The sequence below is a fragment of the Macaca fascicularis genome, chromosome 14 (assembly GCF_037993035.2).
Source record: "Macaca fascicularis isolate 582-1 chromosome 14, T2T-MFA8v1.1".
NCBI classification, from domain to species: domain Eukaryota; kingdom Metazoa; phylum Chordata; class Mammalia; order Primates; family Cercopithecidae; genus Macaca; species Macaca fascicularis.
The window spans coordinates 111,275,096-111,296,993 of NC_088388.1; the positions used below are offsets into that span (position 1 = coordinate 111,275,096).

Here is a 21,898-nt window from a genome sequence, read left to right on the forward strand (position 1 = left end):
CTGTGATGGCTGTGCATTGGTAAGTCCTAAACGTAGCCTGCATGCTCTGCTCTGCCGTCCTCAGCCCTCTGTCCCCTTCCCCAGCTGCCATGACCAACTTCCCTGTGCATAACAAGGTGTTAGTCATCAACTGGGTGCTGGGGTGAGGGAGGAAGAGTCAAATGGGATTGAACAGTGTTGAGTTGACGTGAGCAAAAAAGACACCACTAATGGAGGAAAAATGATATGTAAGATGATATTACACATGGCTTTTTAAAGCATAGGGGACTGGTGGTCAGTAAAGAACTGAATGCAGTCAGAATAAGAAGATCAAGTAACTTCACTGACTTTTAAAAAATACATACATTTTTAATAGTTTTCTTCATTTAAAAGTAACATTTATTTTAAGCAATTTAGAAAATTTCTCTCAGAGAAGTGAAAAGAGAGAGAAAAAGTTTACACATATTCTGATCACAGAATAACTGGCGCACTGCGCAAGTGGAAATCCCCAAAGTGTAAACAAACAACCTCCGAACTATTTTTCAAACTGTTGTTCAAGTTGACTCAAACCTGCTCTCTGCCTGGTACTGTTTTGTTCCTTTGGTAAATCTAGGGCAGATGTCTTGACTCCCTTTTTCCCTGTCAAATGAGGAAAGTTCTCTTATAACTTTTAATCACAAAACAAACTCTGCCAGTGATTTAATTAATTAATTAATTTGTTTATTGAGATGGAGTCTCACTCACTCTGTCATGCAGGCTGGAGTGCAGTGGTGAGGTCATGGCTCACTTCAACCTCCACCTCCCTGTTCAAGTGATTCTCCTGCCTCAGCCTCCTAAGTAGCTGGGACTACAGGTGCCTGCCACCACACCTGGCTAGTTTTTGTATTTTTAGTAGAGATGGGTTTTCACCATGTAGGCCAGGTTGGTGTCAAACTCCTGATCTCAAGTGATCTGCCTGCCTTGGCCTCCCAAAATGCCGGGATTATAGGTGTGAGCCACCGCACCTGGCCTCTGTCAGTGATTAAAATGTCCATTCTGTGTAGAAGCAAAATTCAAGATTTAAAATTTCTCTGTAATAAAGACTGACAACTGTCCACTAAAATCCATTTTCCCTTATAATAAAAGTTCTAATCTCATGGCTGGCCAGCAGACTCCATTTCCCAGTCTCCCTTGCAGTTAGAAGTGGCCATGTGAGGTCTAACCAGTGGAATGTGAACAGAGGGATAGGTTTCATTTCCAGGCCTATCCCTGAAACACTTCCCATGTGTGCTTGTTCATATTATCTCCTCTTTCTGGTTGGCTGAGATGGGAGTGATCCACATCTCTCTATAATTTGCCACTGAAGTGTTTTTGTTTCTCAGTAGCACCTGCCTGTGATGGCTGTGTGTTAAGTCCTCAACGTAGCCTGCGTGTGGGAGCTGTCTCTTAAAGATCATCAGCCTGGTACCCTAACTCTGTGGATGAAGCAAAGCCCACTGCCTTCCCTACTACCCTAAACTGGCACCTTCCTGTACTGTTACATGAGCAAGAAACAGACTTGTACTGTGTTGAGTCACTGAATGTTTGGGACTGTTTGTTACTGCAGCTTCTCACACTCTAACTGATGCGTTCTCCATCTGTGGTCTGTGTCAGGTTAAAAGCCTGCATTGGGAAAAGGAGGCATAATGAGCTCTCTACTATCCTCCTTGGTACCTCCTCATCCCATCCTTAATCCTATTGACTTACTAACTGCAGTTTCTGAACTCTGTAGGGTTGGTTGGAGCATAGAAGAAGCGGGAGGGGCAGGAAAGAGCTTACTTGGCTGGGACTGTCATGATCTTGCTGTTTTGGTGCCCTCATTGTTTTGGTAGGCATTCAAAGTTGACCCTTTTTCTTGTGGGTTGCTTTTGTGGGGTGTGCTAGATATCTTTATTTGTCTCTCCAGAGCCAACCTCTCATCCTCCTTCACCCTGCTTTGTTTCCGGGGCTGGCGCATGTAGAATGTATCAAAGGGCTCCCTTACCTTTCAGTGTCTGCTTGAGTTTGGTGAGTGGGAGTCCCAGGCAAGAGTCTGGAGAGAATCAGGGGAGAGATGCTGGGGTAGTTATTCCTCTGGTTCCCTCCCTGTGGGGTCGACATTGTCTGGCTGCATCTCTCCATTGAAGGTTGCAGCTCCCAGCAGGTTCTCTGCAGACACCCCCCTGAACCTGGGCTCCCAGTTCTGCCCTATTAGGATGCTAAGGCTGTTATTAGCTTCAGAACACTGCACTATTCCCCCAAGGTCTTCTGTCCCACTCACAGCTTCATACATAATCTTTTTATTAATCTCTCCCTGAACGATCTAATTTGAGTGCCATCTATTCTGCTATGCCCCTAATACAGTGGGTTTTTTGAGATGCCCTCACCTGAAGCATCCAACAGTGTGCACTTCTGGTGATGTGGGTGATGCATCTGCTATGCTGCAGCTTATAATTTGTCCCTCGGCTCCTGAGCATTCTGTGATCTGTCCTTTCCAATTGCTTCAGAGAAATGGGGGCTCAGAGATGTTCTGTGACTTGCCCAGGGCCCCAGAGTTAGTGGGTGGTTGAGCTGGTGCTCTTCTCCCTGCCTTGTGCCATCTGCATTACCAATCACTTTCCCAAAAACAGTTCTGCCAGGCTGTACTCCCACCAGCTAAAAAGTGAAATAATCCTATTTTTCAGCCTGACGCGAGCGCTACATGGATAAAAGAGTGAGTTGATGGAGCTGGCCTTGGGCAAGCTCATTCTTCCGGCATGTGGACAAATGCCTGACAAGATGATTCTATCAGGAAGTTACAGGAAGGAGATGGAACAAGGAATTTAGGCCTGGATTCTGCTGTGCTCTCGCCAAATGAGATAGCCAGGGACTCAGTGAGAGGAGGTGCCAGAAAGGCGCCCTCCGAGCAGGTAGGTGTGGCCAACTGGCCATGTTTGCAAACACTTCAACTTGAGAGGAGGCTGCATCTGCCACCACCACCTCCTCCCCAGCCCTAAAAACATTGTATACTACTCGGGCATCTCTTGGCAAAGGCAGCATTGACTCACAGCAGAGGCAATGTGGGATGTGGCCATTGCTCTCTTGCCTGACGCCCCCCAGAAAGCAAAGCTCTTGCCAGCCCCTCAGCCTGGGTTTTCCCCAAAGCAAATCCAAGTGGATCCAACTGAGGCAATTGCAGGCATCAGGAGTTGCTCCCCCGGGGGGCCTTCTTTGACCCCACCCATGGGCTGGGTACTGCTCCTAGATGATTTCATGAGGCCCTGTTCTTATAACCTCTCTTATTTCTTTTATTTATTTACTTATTTTGTGAGATAGGATCTTACTATGTTGCCTAGGCTGGAGTGCAGTGGTAAAATCACAGCTCACTGCAGCCTCAACCTCCCAGGGTTCAGGTGATCCTCCAGCCACAGCCTTCCGAGTAGGTGGCACTACAGACATGCACCACCTTGCCCAGCTAATTTTTTTGTGCTTTTTGTGGAGCTGGGGTTTTGCCATGTTGGCCAGGCTGGTCTCAAACTCCTGGGCTCAAGTGATCCGCTCACCTTGGCCCCACAAAGTGCTGGGATTACTGGTGTGAGCCACTGAGCCCGGCCATCCTTTATTATTTCAACAAATGTTTATTGAACACCAACTACTGTTGACCTTTCATATCTGTGGATTCTGCATTTGCAGATTCAACCAACCTTGGATTTAAAATATTTGGAAAAAATACAAATAAAAAATATAGTATAACAACTATTTACATAGCATTTACATGGTATTAGGCATAATAAATAATCTAAAGATGATTTAAAGTGTAAGGGAGGATGTGCATAGGTTATATGCAAATATTACATCATTTTTTGTGAGGGACTTGTGCATCCTTGGATTTTGGCATCTGTAGGGGATCCTGGAACCCATCCCTCTGGATACTGAACGGTGACTGTATGTGCCTAGGCCTATGTTAGAGCCTCGTTCTAAAATTTAGATTCTCTTGTAAGTAACCCTTGTTACCACTGTTTTGTAATTATTTCTTTACCCCAGAAGACACCAGGTAAATCACTGACTTTAAAAATTTAAATATTCTTATTTTTAGCTTGGCTAGAATGCTGTGCGAATTTTGGGAGGCTATGTCTTTTTGTTATTTTAAAAATATTTTATTAAAAAATCTTGGTAGCCTAGTGCCTTGTGCGTTACCTATAAACAGAAGATACTCCATCCATGTTTACTAAGTTAATGAATGGATGTGGCATTTGGTATCCGCTATTGAATAAGCTGGGACTTGGAGATTCCTTGGCAGTTTTTTTTTTTTTTTTTTTTCTTTCTGTCAGGGGAGGAAAGCAAGTCTGTCAAGTGCTGCTCAGCGAGATATCTGGAGTGTCCAAACCTCTCTCCTTTGCGCTTCTTGCAGCTCCTGTACCTCTTTCCCTGGGGCGGCCAGTACGAATGCATGAGGCACGTGTGGGGACTCTGCTTCTGAGTTCAGATACTGGGGGCCATCACCATTATCTCTGAATGTTCCAGATGAGAACACTGAGATCCAGAGCTGCCGCCCCTCAAGGCCTCTAGGCAGAGAGGTGGAGTGGAGGCTAAGTCCATTACCCTTCAGCCACCCAGCACTGCTATGCCAATGCGTTTACCATTTCAGTGCCTCCTCACTGGTCTAAGTGACAGACGCTGACATTCACACATTCTCAGCCAGGGTGGGTGGCACCGTGCCATGGATGGCACCAAATTGGGTGTTGAGGAAGTACTGCTGTGTCCCTTCCCCCCGGCCCTCCCAGCTCATTGGCCCCAGTTGTGCATGTAGCAGGGCCTCAGTAAATAGGTATGGGAATGAGCAGAGTAATCTGCCTCAGGAATCTTAGAAAAACACGAAAACAACCTTACCAACAGTACTTGGTCTAATACATCATAGCCCTCTAAGTGGTTTCACTGTGTTATCTTGTTTCATGTACCTGCTGTCGTTCGAAATTGTTTCAGGGTAGAAGCATATAATTAAAATATCAATTAAGCCACGTTCTGAAATACATCAGGCTATGTGTGAGCATGAATTAGGAAAAAGTCAAATGACAATTCATCAATCTAGGACTCATTCCCCAGGTACAATCCACAACCCACCTCCCCTGCATCCCAGTTTTGCTCCAGGTATGTTACAGTCCTCACTGCACTGTGCCTTACTAATTGTTCGTCATGTTGCTCTCTTGTCTCCTCCCTCGGGAATTCTTCCTCTTTTTTCTGTATGTAAAAGAAAATCTTCCTTAATCTTCAAAGCTCTGGTCCTGGAGCTCCAATTTTGTTTGTGTTTTTGTAACACCTTTCCCCCCCATCCATTCTTGCAGACTTTGCTATTGTGCTTGGATGCTGCCGCAGGCCTGCACTGTATCACTCCTTACATTGTATTGTAATGATTCCCTTCCCTTCCCTTCCTTTCCCCTCCCCTCCCCTCCCCTCCCCTCCCCTCCCCTCCCCTCCCCTCCCCTTCCCTCCCCTCCCCTCCCCTCCCCTTCCCTCCCCTCCCCTCCCCCTTCCCCTCCCCTCCCCTCCCTTCCCCTCCCTTCCCTTTTCATTTTTGAGACAGAGTCTCACTCTGTTGCCCAAGCTAGAGTGTAGTGGTGCAATCTTGGCACACTGCAACCTCTGCCTCCTGGGTTCCAGTGATTCTCCTTCCGTAGCCTGCCAAGTAGCTGGGATTACAGGCATCTACCACTATGCCCGGCTAATTTTTTATTTTTAGTGGAGATGGGGTTTTGCCCTGTTGGCCAGGTTGGTCTCAAACTCCTGACCTCAAGTGGTCCGCCCACCTTGGCCTCCCAAAGTGCTGGAATTACAGGCCTGAGCCACTATGCTCTGCCTGTAATGACTAATTTTGTTCTATCACATCAGACTGATCACCTTGAGGGTAGGGCTATTTTATTACCTCTAGTGCCTGGGACCCTGTAGGCATTGAATGCATATCTGTTAGATGAAAAAAGAGATGTTCCTGGGGCACTTGGTGGCCTGGTCAAGTCCTTGGCTGATTGGCATTTGTTAAGCTTGCTGTTCCCCTCATCCCTCAGCCCAGTGCCCAACAGAGCAGGCTTCCTGGTGGTAAGGCCAGCACTGGGAGTATAGCCCTGTTTCTGCACAAAGCTGCTTGCCAGGTAAAGAATAAATCTCAAATGTTACAACCCGTGTGCTTTATTTTTTAATCATTAAAAAAGCCCCAAGACTATAAAACAGAAAACCCCCACAAACCCCACAAAAATCCATTCTCTTGGCAAACAATATCCCCAGCAAGGATTATGGGACATTTGGCTTCTCTGAATGCACCTGGCAGTGTATTCTATATTGCATTCTCCAAAAAACAATTACCTCTGCAGACAGTAGATAAGACACATGAGTGTGTGTGTGTGTGGGAGTGTGTGTGTGTGTGTGCACACGCGCATGTGTAAGTGCACACACATGCACTGAGGACATGGTGTGGTTGAAAGGGTATGGATTTCAAAAGGCAGGCAGACCGAGGTTCAAGTCCAGCTGGACTGTCACCAACAGTATGACCTAGGGCATCTGTAAAATGGGACTAACAAGACCTATATTGGGAGGTTGTGTGAGGATCCAAAGGGAGCCACAGCACCACCAGAGTTCCTGACACTCAAATGCTCTCCCCAAAGGGCAGAGTGAAGGCTGAGGATGCCCTTCAGTTTCTGGAAAGTTTTGTCTCCTGGAGCCTTATATGCATGATCCTTGTCCTATTTTTTGTGGAATTTGACAGTACTGCCTGTTGTTCTTTATTTTTTTCTCTTTTCTCTCTGTTCCCCCCCACCCTGCTTTTTTTTTTTTTGAGATGGAGTCTCACTCTTTTGGCCAGGCTGGAATGCGGTGGCACGATCTCGGCTCACTGCAACCTCTACCTCCCAGGTTCAAGCGATTCTTGTGCCTTAGCCTCCCGAGTAGCTGGGATTATAGGTGTGCACCACCATGCCTGGCTAATTTTTGTATTTTTTAGTAGATATGGGGTTTCATCATGTCGGCCAGGGTGGCCCACCTTGGCCTCCCAAAGTTCTGGGATTACAGGGGTGAACCATCGTGCCTGGCCATTGTTCTTTGTTGTTATTGTTCCTAATGAGACTGGAACCACCTCAAGGGTGGGGCCATGTCCAGTACTTCTTTCTCTCTTGCAGAGGAGAAGTTCACCAGATGGATTGGCCAGATGGGTCCTGGATCCATTGGGAAGATGCCTGGGAAAATCTGAATTTTCTTGGGGGACTTCTTTGCTTCTAGTTCTCCACCACCAGGCTGGGAGAGGGTCCTGACACCAAAAGTTCGTTTCAGAATCTGCCTTTCAGCCCTTCCCCTGGTCAAAGGTGTGAGTATGGCTGGCATGATGGGATGGAAAGAACACGGGCTTCTCAATCCCCAATCTAGCACTAGTAAGCTGTGGGAGTTGCAATCCTCTCAGACCTCCATTTCCTATTCATGAAAGTGGGAACAGTGGGACTGCTTCTAGGGCTCAGTGACAGGGCACGGCACCATCTAGCACATTAAAGTGCTCAGTTTTTCTTGCTAATGCCGTAAGGAGATTTAAAATATAAATGCATTCCCGGACTGCAGTGTTGCCCCCTTGAATAGAAACTATTGGAGGTTGGGTTCTGAGAATGTGAATTTTTGAGGCACTCCCAGTGAGACTCTGAGAAGCAGCTATGTTTGGGAACGACAGCTTTTCCATTCTTCAATTCCAGATGCTATTCATAATGAGATGCACTACCAATAACACCTTCTCAGGAAAAAAATGTGTCAATTACCCATTAAATTTATACATTTCAACCTCAGGCACATTAAAAATTGCACCCCTGGACTGTGCATTGTCTCAGCTGTGGTCACAGGACTGAAGGAGAAATCCATGTGGTGTGAGGCAATAACCATGACTGTGATTAGACGGCAGCCTCAATGATCACCTGGTACACACCATGCTGGGAGGCCACTGAGACTGCTCTGCCTCATCTCCCAGGCCTGGGATGCGGAGTGTCAGAGAATCAGTCCTGTGTCTCTCTTCTCCAGCATCTCTCAGCTGGATGCACAGGGCTGGCTGGCTTTGTGGTTCAGACTTTCAGGAGTCAAGCCAAATTGAGTCAGAGCATGCTCCTCAGTGTCTGCCCCACCACTGAGAGGGGTCAGCCTTCAGCTGGGATCTGGCAGGCCAGTCTGTACTGCGGGGCTTTCTCGTTGCTGTTGGAGCTTCTTTGCTCCTCGCAGAGTTGGGAAGGGTGGGAGGGCCTCTGTCAGAGCTCTCTGGCCCTTTCTCCATGTTGGCTCAGTCCCTGGGGCTGTGCTTGTGCCTTGATTTCCCTCCTTGGTTCATTGTATTTGTCAGGATTCAGGCAGGAAAACACAAACCAGGCGTGGTGTATCCGACAGAGGAATTTAACACTGGCTATAGAATGTGTAGATGTTGGAAGGCTGGGATGGCAAGAGGGAGACCGAGAGGTGGCCCAGGGCTTATGACCTGTAGGAAGCTGCTGCCCCAGCTGGGGGAGCAAAAAGAAGGAGGGTTATCGTTAGGATCTGGGATGCAGAGGAGGAGCAGTGCTGTGGAGGAGGGACCGCTGCAGCTAGAGCTGAGATGATGGAAATGGCACAGCTGCTTGAGAGACATCACCTGGAGAAGAAGGAACGAGAGAAAGAGTGAGAGGAATAGAAGATCAGCACTACTCTCCCAGCATCTCTTATTGAGAGAGCTTGTGAAGAAGTCAGCTGGCAAAGGAGCCAAGTGTGACCGAGCCGTGTGCAGAGAGTGTGCTGGGCCTGGGAGGCAATAGACAAACAATAAGTACATTCAGGCAGTCGGCACATATTTACTAAGTACCTTTTCTTTTGAGATTGAGTCTCACCCTGTTGCCAGGCTGGAGTGCAGTGGTGCAATCTCGGCTCACTGCAACCTCCACTCCTCAAGTTCAAGTGATTCTCCTGCCTCAACTTCCTGAGCAGCTGGGACTACAGGCACACGCCACCATGCCCAGCTAATTTTTGTATTTTTACTGGAGACGGCATTTCACCATGTTGGTCAGGATGGTCTTGATCGCTTGACATTATGATCTGCCTGCCTCGGCCTTCCAAAGTGTTGGGATTACGGGCGTGAATCACTGTACCCGGCCTCCTAAGTACCTTTTAAATGCCAGACACTGTTGTGATGCTGGGGAGTGAGCAGGGAACAAAATAGAAAACTCTCTGCCATCTAGGAGCCAGCATCTTAGTTGGGGAGACAGTCAGCAAACATATAAAAAAAGTAAAATATGTAATCTCTTAAACGGCAGTAACAGCTACAGAGAAAAATGAACGCAGGAAGGGGGCAGGGAGTGGTGGGAGTGGGTGGATGGGCAGGAAAGGTCTCACTAAGAACAGTTTAAGCAAAGACCTGGATGAAACCAGGCAATGAGACCCGAGGTGTTTGGGGAAGAGCATAGCAGGCAGAGATACAGCAAGGGCAAAGGCCTTGAGGCCTGCCTTGGACAAGGAAAAATAAAGAGGCCCGAGGAGAGTGTGCAAGGGGAGAAGCAGTAGGAGATACAGGAGATAGGGGGATACAGCTGAGCAGTTTGGGCTCCAGAAATTAAAAAAAAAAAAAAGGAGGACTCCTTAGGATAGGTGGGCTACCTAAAAAATCTTTATGTAGGTTTTTGTTAGGCCCTGGGCTCCCTCTGACTCATGACCTGGGTGACTTGTACTGACATCCCCTTCCTCCTCTTGTAGGACCATAGAGCGGTCAGAGGATGGGGCTGGAGGATAGACCCTGCAGGGCCATCATGATGGCTTCAGCTTTGATGCTAAGTGAAATGGAAAACCTTCTGCCCTGCTGAGTGCCCGCTATCTCCTCCCCACACCCCAAGTCAGGAGTGGAGCTCTCTGCCTTGACCCCCAGCTCAATTACTGGGATTCTCCTTCCCCTGATCCCAGCAGACACAGATTCTCAACTAGGCTACAGGCTTCCCCAAAACAAAACCCCTGCCTGTTTACATATCACTGCATGTCTGACTGGGGCTTGGCACCCAGTAGGGGCTTAGTAAATACCCGGTGAATGAATGAGCAGTTAAGCAGATCCTCAGATCTCACATTGGCCACCAGCTTTGTGACTCAGCTGCTCAATCAAAGTCTATGTCAGTTGGGTGCACAAAATCAGTCCATTAGTTAGTTGGAATCAGCCAAATAATAAAGCAGTTGCTTGACTGAATTTCTAAACTGGCCACATGAAACCTGTGTGGTTACAGTCTCAGTCTCTATGAGAACTTTGGGGCTGCAGCGTTACTGCACAGGTGTGTCCACCCCACCGCTTTCTGGTAATGATGGAGGTTTTTCCCCCCATTTATTAGTGATGAAGGGTTTGTTGGAAATAATTGTATTTTTAGCAGCACAGTTAATGAACTAGCTAAGCATCAATAGATGAAATCATAAAACCATTAAACACCAAGAGCAATAATGGGAAACTGCGTCTGGTGGTAATGAAATTAAGTGTCTTTATGAGGTCACTTTATTACTTTTCTCCTCGGCTCTCTTGCCCTCCCAAGTACGTGGTGACTGCTGCTCCTAATTGCTGTTTCACTAAAATGCACAATGCTCTCCATTTGGCGTTTTAAGTTCAGTGTATTTCTAGGGCCTTCAGGATCATTAAACCCTCCACCAAGAGAGTGCAATAGAAGTTGCAGTTATGAAAGTTTCTGGAAGTGGCCCAGTAGTACAGAAGAATGAGGATAGCAGAAAGGGTTGAGAAGGAGCTAAGAAAGACCTGCTGGACTTTACTGAGCCCACACTGTTGAGTCACGTGGTCAAGGTTGAGCCTATGCAACTTTGGCACAGCCTCCAAAGCCAGGGCAAAGTCACTCACAGAGGGACTGGGTGGCTATGGTTTTACCTGTGCTTGAACCATGCTTTTCAGCTTGGGAGCAAGCTCATGTGCATGATTTCCTTTGACCCTGTGACAATCCCATATGATACGTTTTTATTCTCACTTTTCAGATGAGGAAACTGAGGCTCATAGAATCACCCAGGTCCCGCTGCTGTGTAGAGGGCAAAGCTGGTGTGCTTTCCCCATGCCAGAGGTCTTAAGGGTCTGGAGCCAACTCACTTGCTAGTGATTTAAACCTTGTGCAACCAAACTCATGGCACCATACTTAATGCAATAATTCAAGAAATATTCATTGAGTATCTACTGTAGGCTAGGGATACAATGAGCAAAACAGAATCCTTCTCTATCCTCAGGGAACTTAGGAGTAGCTGGGGAGAGTTCCACCAGCAACAATGTGCGGTGAGTTCGGTGAATCAGAGAGAAAGCACCATGTTACGGAAGCTGCTGGCAGGAGGCTCCGATCATATCTATGGGACAGAGAAGCCTTCCTGGAGGAAGCAAGGTTTGAGCTGAAACCTGAAGGATAGAAGATAAATAGATGAAGGAGGGGGAAGAGCGCACAGGCCAGGAGGAAGCCTGCACAAAGGCGTGGCTGACATGTAAGAGAGATTGGTGGCTGAGGAACTGGATTGATTTAGGAGGCATCATCAATCGATAAGGCTAAGGAACTGATTCAGTTGTGGGGCTCATGGAGAGACAGGAGTTGGGAATCTGCACTCCCCACCCCAACCCCAGTTCCTGGCATGGTCACCTGTAGGATGGCAGTGCATTTACTGAGACAGGGGGTGCTGTGGAGGAGCCTAACGGTGGAAGTGAGGTTGGGAGAAGATAATGAACGATTATCTTATCTATGGTGATGAAAATGAGCCCTAAAAGGCAGTTCAGCTGACCCAACTTTGTTATGATCTCAGGGTCGAGAACTGAATTAAAACCCCAATGTAGACATGGTGTTAATTATTTCACTGAGGCCACCGATTAAGGCTGTAAACACTGAGTTTGTTTCCACCCTACTGAGAAATCGAAAGGACAGAGTGAAGCTTCAACATGATCGTCACCAACTGGAACAATCAGGCTAAACATGATGAAATGTAACAGGGATAAATTTAAATTACACTCCTTAGGTTCGCAAAATCAGTTGTTTCTGTAAAGGATGATAAACCTGACTTAACAGCAGCTCATGTCAACAGAACCTAATAGAGTCAGTTGGCTATGAATTCCACACAAGCTGACGTGGTGCTGTGGCTGCCCCTTTGTAAGGAACATGGCTGTGCTGCAGCCAAGCAAGGATAGGCCGAGGTAAACATCCTGCGTGACTCAGCCAATTTGTAGTGCAGGAGCATAGCTCCACTTGTTGTATAATCACAGCCATGTAGCCATAATATGGGAAGGCTCATCACTTGGCTCGGAGCCACTATCGTCTGTAAAAGGTGTAATTGCCCTGCTGACACTGTACAGGCATGCTTGTGCCCAGAGAAAGCCAGAGAAAGCCAGAGCTGTCCGTTTTGTAAATGGATGAGGGGGAGCCAGGACACAGCTTGGCTCGTTTGTGCCCACAGGGCAAGAGTTAAGCTGTTTACCCTGAAGGGACTGCTGGTTGTGTAGCTGTATGTGGGAGCTGCTGGAGCAAGCAGCCGAGACAGAGACAGACAGTGTAAGAGAGCTGCTGAATAAAGTTACATTTCACCTACTTATGGCTCCCTAAGTGTTCCTCCTATCCATCTGCCATTCATCCACCAACTCCCTTCAGACCTCAGCATGGGCTGGAACCTGACCTTAAACTTAACAACCTTCTTCTACTTCTAATGCCCCCTTGATGTACGAGATATTGGAGAGGAACCCATGAAACTTCCTCTGATGAGGATAGAGAAGAACCTGTAAGAAAAGTGCAGCAGCCAAGGAGAGAGGCCAGCTCAGAGAGATGTCTGTAGGGAAGTCAGGGCTGGCTTATAGGCTCGAGTGTTGGGGAGCTGCATGCCGTGTGATTGGAGGGTGTTTCTAACAAAATACCTGAATAAAAAACAAACAAACAGAGGCAAGGGGCATAATTCTTAGCTAACCAGGGGGCCTCAGAGAGAGGGATTTGTTAGGGCTAGGAGAAGAAGGAAGGATGCACCAAGGAAATGATAAAGGATGAAGCATTGCAGAAAAGCCAGTTGCTGTATTAATTCATGTCAGTCATGTGTTTGAGCTCTGATTTTGTGTATAGCCCTGTGCTGTGGGAAATGCTATGAAACAACAGCCACAGAATCAACACCGGTGACTGGTATGGCTCAGATGACCAGTGCTATTCAGAGGATGGTGAGGGGTCACTAGGGAAGAAGCCATGGAGGAGCTGAAGCTTGAGCAGGCCCTTGATGGAAGGGGCTGGGAAAGATGTCACTGCAGGGCATGAGCTGGGCAAGGTGAAGAAATCAGCTGACTGGAGTCTTCAGAAATGGGGTGGAATAGGTAAGGGAAAGCCCAGATCTGGGCGTGGTTTGTGGGCCAGGGAGGAGCTGAGATGGGTAGAAGGTGTGGAGGTGAGCTCTTCCCTGGGGAATATAGAGTTCATGGAAGGGTGTCCTGGCTCCTGGCTGGTGAAGCTGAATTGAATGATAACCCTGAACCTATAACTTTCCTTTTGATTATTTTCTCTCATCATAGTGTGTGCCCTGTGTTGTTGACGACCCTTGTGTTGTGCTGATAATTCATCACAGAGGTGAGTGCCCAGAGAACAGTGAGGAGGGAAGCCCAGAGGCAAGGTTTTGCAGGGAGAAACCCCAGTGCTTTCTTATGAGAAACCAAATGAATGAGATAGGGATGAGCAGGTGATATCTAAATTGTATACAGTCCCCTTCTTCCTTCTTTTCTTCCTTTCTTTCTTCCCTGGTATGGTTTGAATGCATCCCCCCAGAGTCATATGTTAGGTACTCCCCAAGGCAAGTGTTGTGAGGTGGGACCTAATGGGAGGTGTTTAGGTCATGAGGGCTCTACCCTCATGAATGGATTAATGCTGCCATATAAAGGGTTTCTGGGAGTGGGCTCTCTCTCTTGTCCTGCCTTCCATCATGTGAGGACACAACGTGCAAGGCACCATCGTGGAAGAACAGAATATCTTCATCAGACATCAAACCTGCTGATGCCTTGACCTCAGACTTCCCAGCCTTCAGAACTGTGAGCCAATAGATTTCTGTTTACAAATTACTTAGCCTGTGGTATTCTGTTATAGCAGCACAAAAAGAAGCCCCCCCCCGACATTCCTCACTCCCTCCAACCTTTATTGAGCAATTGCTGCATAACTGTATTGTGCTAAGGGATGGAGATACAAAGATGACTAGAACACAGTTCCTGCTCCCTAAGAGTTCTCAGTCGAGACACACAAGTAAGTAACACAGCTCTTTGATCTTAAAATGTACTGTCAATATAATAACAGATTTTCAGAAGAAAAAAAGTCAGAAACACTACCACAGTCAATGTCCACATTAGCAAAATATTCTGGTTTCAGAAACACTCAAGTGTGAAAAAACAGGTTTTAAAATTGAGCAGTATGAACAGAGTAATCATTTTCACAATAGGAGTGGGCCCATTGACCTATCAGGACATGAAAATGTGGGGAAAAATGTGTCTTGGAATTGATAGTTACAGCGGTGTGATCATTGTCACAACGGGTGGGAACAAAACACCACTGGAACCCACTGGAGGAAGCTCTTAATGCCGTGTGGGAACACCAGACAAGGCTCCTGGCAGGAGATAGTGTTGGAAGGCTGCCTTCTAGGCTAACAGTGATGGTCAAGGGGAGGGTAAAGAGTCCAGAGGAGGTAGGGTTCCAGGCAGAGGGAGCAGCTTTTGCAGAGGAAGGAGACAGAGGCGGGTGTGATTGAGAGCAGCTCTTTGTTGTCTTTGTTTGTGATTGTTATCAGCAGTGGAGCAGAGGGGGGCTTCAGTCTGAAGGGGCCTGGACCAGTCTCATCACGAAGACAACAGGGAAGGAGACATGAACACTGCAGGGCAATTGAATGAAACATCTTCACTGAACTTTCCCGTCTCTTGAAAAGTTTTTATGTATTCTTATGTTTACATAAGTCATAAACCAATTGCCTAATGCAAAAATGGTGTGTTCTTGAATAGTAAGAATAGGCAACAGATTTCAATCAATAGACTCAGAATTTTTCATTAAATCTGCTTGCTTATTTCCTTAAACCTTTTCTCCAGGGCAAATGTGCCCTTTAGAAGTGATTGATTGTGTTGCTCCCATTGGTATCCACACTCCTTAGGCTCTTTCTCTCTCTCTCTTTTCCTCTCTCTGCCTCTCTCTCTCATCTTCCCAGTTGTTGTCAAGCAGCTGCCCTCAGCTGAAACATCAGGCAGGCATCAAGGAGTATGTTTTTTGTTCAGATGCGTGCACATGTAAAGCTGTTTCTGAATTGCATCTTTGCAAAATAACCTTTGGGGATCGACATGATGAGGATGCCATTAGCAGGAATTTCATCTGCGTGGATCCCAGGAAGGGGAGAAAGCTACCATAGTGTGGAAAGAAAGCCTAATAAATAAACAGTCTGGAATGTCCTTCCCAGGAAGGCCTGTTGAAAGAGATGAACAGTACTGGATTAATTAATTTTCCTGGGTGGTGCCACTTTGTGTTTCTGGGGCAATACATGGTCTCTTGGGGCCAAGAAGCACACCTCTGGTTCTGGTCTCTTCTGCATTTATTCAATAAATATCTCAACTCACCATGTGTCCAGGGGAGAGAATCTCCTGGCTGCTCCCTCTGCAGACCCTCTCTGAGTCCCGGGAGGGCCCCGAGTCATCAGAGCACAGAGAATCAGGGTGGGTCCAGGTTCTGAGGGAAACTGCACGGGGTGGGAATCACGTCAGCCTCCTCCTGCTGCTACTGCCACTGGAGCCCCTTCACAGCATGTTTCCTCTTCTGTGAAATCAGCTTGTTTACTATGGTTGACCCTTGAATGACATGGGTTTGAACTGCACAGGTCCACTTTTACACAGATTTTGTTCAACAAACATATTGGGATTTTTTTAGGGGAGGGAAATGTACAACAATTTGAAACAACTCACAGATGAGCCATGTGGCCTAGAAATGTCAAAAAAATTAAGAAAAGCTATGTCACAAATGCATAAAATATGTGTAGATACTAGTCTCTTTTATCATTTACTTCCATAAAATACCCCTAGACAGCAAGACCTCCTTTTCCTCCTCCTCTTCAGGCTACTCAACGTGAAGACTTGAGGATGGAGACCTTTATGATGATCCACTTCCACTTAATAAATAGTAAATGTGTTTTCTTCTCCTAATGATTTTCTTAACATTTTCTTTTTTCTAGCTTACTTTATTGTAAGAATACAGTATATGATACATATGCCATACAAAATATGTGTTGTTTATATTATAAGTAAGGCATCCAACCAATTGTAGGCTATCAGTTAAGTTTTAAGGGAGTTAAGTTTTGAGGGAGTCAAAAGTTATATGTGGATTTTCAACTGCATGGAGGCAAGGGGTTGGCACTCCTGGCCCTTGTGTTGGTCCAGGGTCAACTGCAGTTGATCTCTAAGACTCTGTTTCAGTTCTGTGGCAGTGAAGATACCCATTGCTGAATGTTTAGGCCATGTGCCAGGCACTTTGCTAAGAGCTTTACATATATGATCTCATTTAATCTTCATGGCAACTGTGTGAGGTTCATGCTTTTATTATCCCATTTTACAGATGAGGAACTGAGGCTTAGAGATGTTATGAACTTAGCCCTGGGAAATACAACTGGGAAGTGGCAGAACTGGAATGAGTTCGTGTGTCTGATTCTGTCGCCCACACCTTTAATGCATTATCTTAGTGTGCTTGGGCTGCTATAATAAAACACCACAGGCTGGGTTACTTAAACAACAGACATTTCTCACCGTTCTGGAGGTTGGGAGGTCCAAGATCAAGGTCCCAGCAGAATCTGATGAGGCCTCTCCTCCTGGTTTGTAGATGGGTGCCTTCTTGCTCTATCTTTGCATAAGGGGGAGTGAAGGTAGGGGAGCCAGTGGGAGAGAGAGAGAGTCTTTTACTCTTCTCATAAGGATACTAATCTCATGATGGGAGCTCCACCCTCAGGACTTGTCTGAACCTTTTGTTTTCTAGAGGCTGCACCTCTTAATGCCAACACAAAAGGGGGTTAGGACTTCAACATAAGAATTGTGGGAGGACACAGACATTTAATTCATCATATGCATTATGCAATATTGCTTCCTTCCACGATACAGAAAAAGTATGGGTGGGGAACACTGGGTCACCGTTAGAAGCAGGGTAGGAGGCATACACCTCCCTCCCTCTAGAGGGAGTAGTCAAGGGCAGGCTGCTGTGTCTGTGAGCAGGACACAGGGAACTGTGAAGAGGGCTTCTGTGCACTGCTTATGAAGCCAGATACACCTTGGGGACAAGCTACTCCCCAGGTGTATCTAGGATTGTTTGTGAAGATCCATCTGTTCATTTCACAGATATGTTTTGAACACCTACATTGTATTAGGGTCTGCGAATTCAATGGTGAAACAAAAAGATCGCATTGAATCCTTGGCAGGGCTTGATGGAGGGCTGTGAGAGTATTACTGAGGGGCCAGCCTCGGGCTGGCAGAGAATGTGGTCGTTAAAGTTGTGTTTAAGGAAGTGATTTCTGAACTGACCTCTATAGGATCTGAATGCTTTAACCCGACACAGGAGGGAAAGGCAGGAGGAGGGCCAGTGTGGCTGGAGCTGGAGGAGGGTGTGGAGGGCGCGGTTCTCTAGGGTTTTGTCGGTAACTTAAGTAGTTTGCTATTACACTTAGAACAAAGGTTTTCATCAGGATTTGAATCAGGAAAGCAATGTGAACAGATCTGCACTAACACAAAGTCCCTCTGGCTGCTGTGTGGAAGAGGCTGTAGTGGGAGTTGGTGGGCTGATGCCTTAGACCAAACAAGAGCTGGCAGTAGCTGGGCTAGAGTTGGCAGAGGAGATGGAAAGAATAGGAAGGATCAGTGGGATATTTAGGAGGTAAAATCAGCAAGACATGGGGGGATGGATTGAATTAAGGGTTGCAGGAGACATAATCTACATAAACTGAGATGGGCAAGCACATTTGATACCCTGGTTTAGGAACCTGTGCTTTAGCGGTAATGCCCCTTCTTAATGCTTCCCAAAATGCCCCTTCTTAATGCTTCCCAAGCTGTCTAGCTATATCAGTCTGGATGACTTCACCTGCATGGTAAGAAATCCCCCAACTCAATGGTTATAAACAATCAGAAATCATCTCACATAGCAGGAAGTCCATGGGTGGTAGCACTTGCCCCAGTGGTAGAATCAGCTCTGTGATGTCACCAAGGACTCAGGCTCCCTCTCTCTCTTTCTGCTGATTCCCACTGGGGCCAGCTTCCCTGGTGGTGGCAAGGTGACCTTGGCATTTCTAGGTATCAGACACCCAGTCACAACCACATTCTTCTCAGGCTCATCTGGCTACACAGAGTCAAGCTGTGTGCTCTGCCAGGAAAATGGGATGACTGTGAAGGCATAGACTGATAAGAATTTCGCCATGGATTGCAAATGGGGTCATCTTCTCTGAAAAGTGGACAAATGAACTAACCCAGGGTCCTGTTAGGGGAACTAGACATGGGGGCTCATTGGATTTGTCATGGTGCCCTGGACCAACACGTCTCAGATTTTGAATTTCTTAGATCAATAAACACAATACAAAGAGTGGGTGGGGGAACTGACATAGGATTGCTGACTTTTCACTTTCACCTAGTAAATATTAAAAAAAATACCATCTGCTGTCTCTATCATTTCATTAGAAGAACATCTTAAAAGCAAAGAAGAAAGAATCCTTGTGTTTCATAAGTTTAGCATTATTAAACATTTACTCTTTTTCATTTCTTTTATCTGAAATTTGGGAACCAGTCTCTTGGGACCACTCTGAGCTATATATGGCAGAAGTTCTTAACTTGAGTCTGTAGATTGCCACCCTACTGCTAAGGGGTCTGTGGAATAGGAGCCAGAGGCTCCATGAACTTGGGTAGAGAAAAATTATAGCTTTTTTTTTTTTTTTTTTTTTTTTTTTTTTTTACTATCTTCTATGTGAAATGTAGCATTTCCTTCAATTACAAATGTGGCAACAAACCAGTCATATTAGCTCTAACTGTGATTTTGTCATTAATAGAATCGCAAATGTTTTCGTATCACATTACAGTTGTTGTAGATATCTGGAAATGTCATTAACACCCACGACTATTTTGAAATCACAGTAGCTCTCAGACTGGCTGCTAGACAGCATGTGAGCTCAGAATTCCCCACAGACTCTCCTGCTCTACATCTGGCCACTTGTGGCAACTTGGTACCTCAACAGGGCAGTCATCAAGCAGCAGATCTGAGTGTTTTCCTGTAGGTGACCCAGACTTTCCAGCATCCCTTAACTGAATTGTTTGTGGATGAATTTGCAGAAGGAGTTGAATCGTTTTAATGGTTTGTGAAGTTTTGCAATCTGAACTGTTCTAACTTGAATTTTTAACTCTCCGTAGGCAGTGCCACCTTGGGTGGCACAGCTGAGTTGGGATACGTCTGATTGCTGAGTGAACTGTCGGAGTGTGATATTTAAAGCAACTTCTTGTGATTGCTGACAGATTGCACGGTGATGCAGGTCGTGCACGGTGCGATAAGCTCTGGGAGAAGCAGAAGTGTTCTCTATTTTTTTTCTGGATTTACTCTGTATTTGTGCAATGTCTGTGATATGAAGTGCAGTCTTACCTGCACACTATGTTACTCACATGTTGTTCTTGCACTATTATTTTGTGAAAATATCACATACCTAAAAAAAAAAAACCTTTGTGAGAAACACTGACAATATCAGAAATAAGAATCATTATTTCTAAAAAGTCACAGGAAATCACATGCAGCACTAGCTAAATTCCAGGTAGGATAGGACTCGTGATCAACTGTGGTAATCCCACATCTGTGCAGAGGTTAAAAGATACTAACAGTACTGAAACCTTGGGTAATCATAAAACCTGTCTTATTTTACTCACTGGTCATAAAATTTAACAAATATTTGACACTTTACTTAATTAATATACAAATGATTGCCTCCTAGGTAGGTCTATCAAACAAATTACTTAGGAATCATAAAGAAAATATGATGCTTCAAAGAATGTTAGTGGCATAAAACATTTTATTTTAGCTTTATTTATTATTTATTTTTTACAGACCCAATTTATCTTCAGGCTGGGAAAAGAAAAGGAAGGCCTGATGAAAACTGTGTATTTGGCTTTGTTTACATTAATGAAGTGACTGGACAGAAAAAGTCACAATGACTTTTTTCTTTTGTGAAAAAAATTATTGGGAATGGAATTTTGAAGTCAGGAAGACTGAAAGAGGACCCACCGTTGTCTATCTGGAAGATGTATCCAAAATGCCCAGTTTTGTGTGCATGTGTATGAAGGAAGTTCAGTTAGAAAAAGCTTGCAGCTTGGGCAATACAGCAAGACCTTGATTCTAAAATTTTTTTTTTAAAATTAGCTGGGTGTGTTGGTGTGGCACCTGTGGTCCCAGCTACTCAGGAGGCTGAGGTAGGAGGATCCCTTGAGACTGGGAGGTCAAGGCTGCAGGGTGAAATAATAGCGTCACTGTACTCTACCTCAACTCTACCTCGGGGGGGAAAAAAAGGAAAAGGAAAAGAAAAAGAAAAAAAAGTTCAGATACTTCAAAATGTGGATTTGGCATAAAAACCTTTTCTTGAAGCGTTCTTGAAATTTCTTACCAGATGCCAAACAGAAAAAGCCTCACATTACTGGAGAAACTTTATCTAAAGCCACATACAGTGGGAATATGGAGTAGATTTGTGAATAGAAACAGAGGTAAAAACTGGAGGTGATTATTTAGTCAGATGAGGTGCTTCTATGAAGAATAATAGGCATGTCTTGAAGCAAGTTATGGAGGAAGTGGTCGCCTCGCCATTACTCCCATAAGTCACTCTGTGAAACTACAGGTATCCTTCCAGGTAACCACCTGCGTGTTTTGTGCATGATGCGCCTGCTGACTTCAACAAAGAAGGATTTTGTTTTGTGAGTGTCTTCGGAAACTACAAAGGCTGCTGATGTTTTGCAGATGGTATAAAGGTTTTTGTTCTGTTTTGCTTGTGTCAAACAAAAGTGACTCGACAGAAAAGGTTCATTTCCTAGCACAGACAGTGCTGTCGCAATGCGTGGCTGTGCGTGTGACTTCGCCACTTGAGTAAAACGGAGTACCTATGTTGTTCTCACTCACCGCATTTCACACAAACATATTCTGGCTCTTCAGTAAGTCCCAAGAGAAGTTTTGTCAACAGCCATAAAAGTCATCAACTTTTATCTAGTCTCTGAATCACAGCATTTTTGCAGGTTTTGTCAAGAAATGATGGCAAAAAATGAAGTGCTTCTCTACCACAGAGAAGCTCACTATCTTTCAAGGGGAAAGATTCACTGTTTTCTAAAAGAAAAAGAAAATCCACTCCTGGAACACGTAGCAAAAAAAAAAAAAAAAAAAAAAAAAAAATGTTTTCTGTGGGTTGGCTGACCCAGCGGATATTTTTAACCATCTGAATGAGATGAATCTTCCAGTTTGAGGCCCTGACACCACCATTATGAATGATCCTGAAATCTTTACCAGTTTTTTTGGCTCAGTTGCCAATACGAAAGGAGAGTTGAGACTGACATCTTTGCCAACTTTTGCGACGCTGGAGGAAGTGCTTTACCTCAATGAAGTTGACATACAAAATACTGTCAGTTTATTTGAAAAGAGAAATCTACAAACACCTAGAAACACTGTAGAACTCCTTTAAAAATTATTTCTATCTTGATGGTGTCAAAGTTGGACCATAGACTCACATTCTTTTTCTTGTTGATACAAACTGTCTCAAAGGTGTTCGCCTAGCCAAAGATGGCAAACATTGATCTTGGGACGGAAGACAGCTACAACTAGAGTTTAGCTAAAAAGTCTTGGAGAGTTTTGGTGCTCCTTGACAGAAACCTCTGTCTACTTTGCAAAGGAGCCATAAAAGCTTTAATTCCATTTTCAACAATATACATTTGAGG

At 45.4% G+C, this 21,898-nt stretch overlaps 1 long non-coding RNA gene across 1 annotated transcript; it reads left to right on the forward strand.

Annotated features, from left to right (window-relative positions):
* The first annotated feature begins 11,187 nt into the window (after positions 1-11,187).
* LOC141408518 (uncharacterized) lies at positions 11,188-15,544 on the forward strand. The gene is made up of 2 exons (XR_012423701.1): positions 11,188-13,282; positions 13,478-15,544. It is a non-coding gene; the product is annotated as an uncharacterized lncRNA (long non-coding RNA).
* Positions 15,545-21,898: the final 6,354 nt, after the last annotated feature.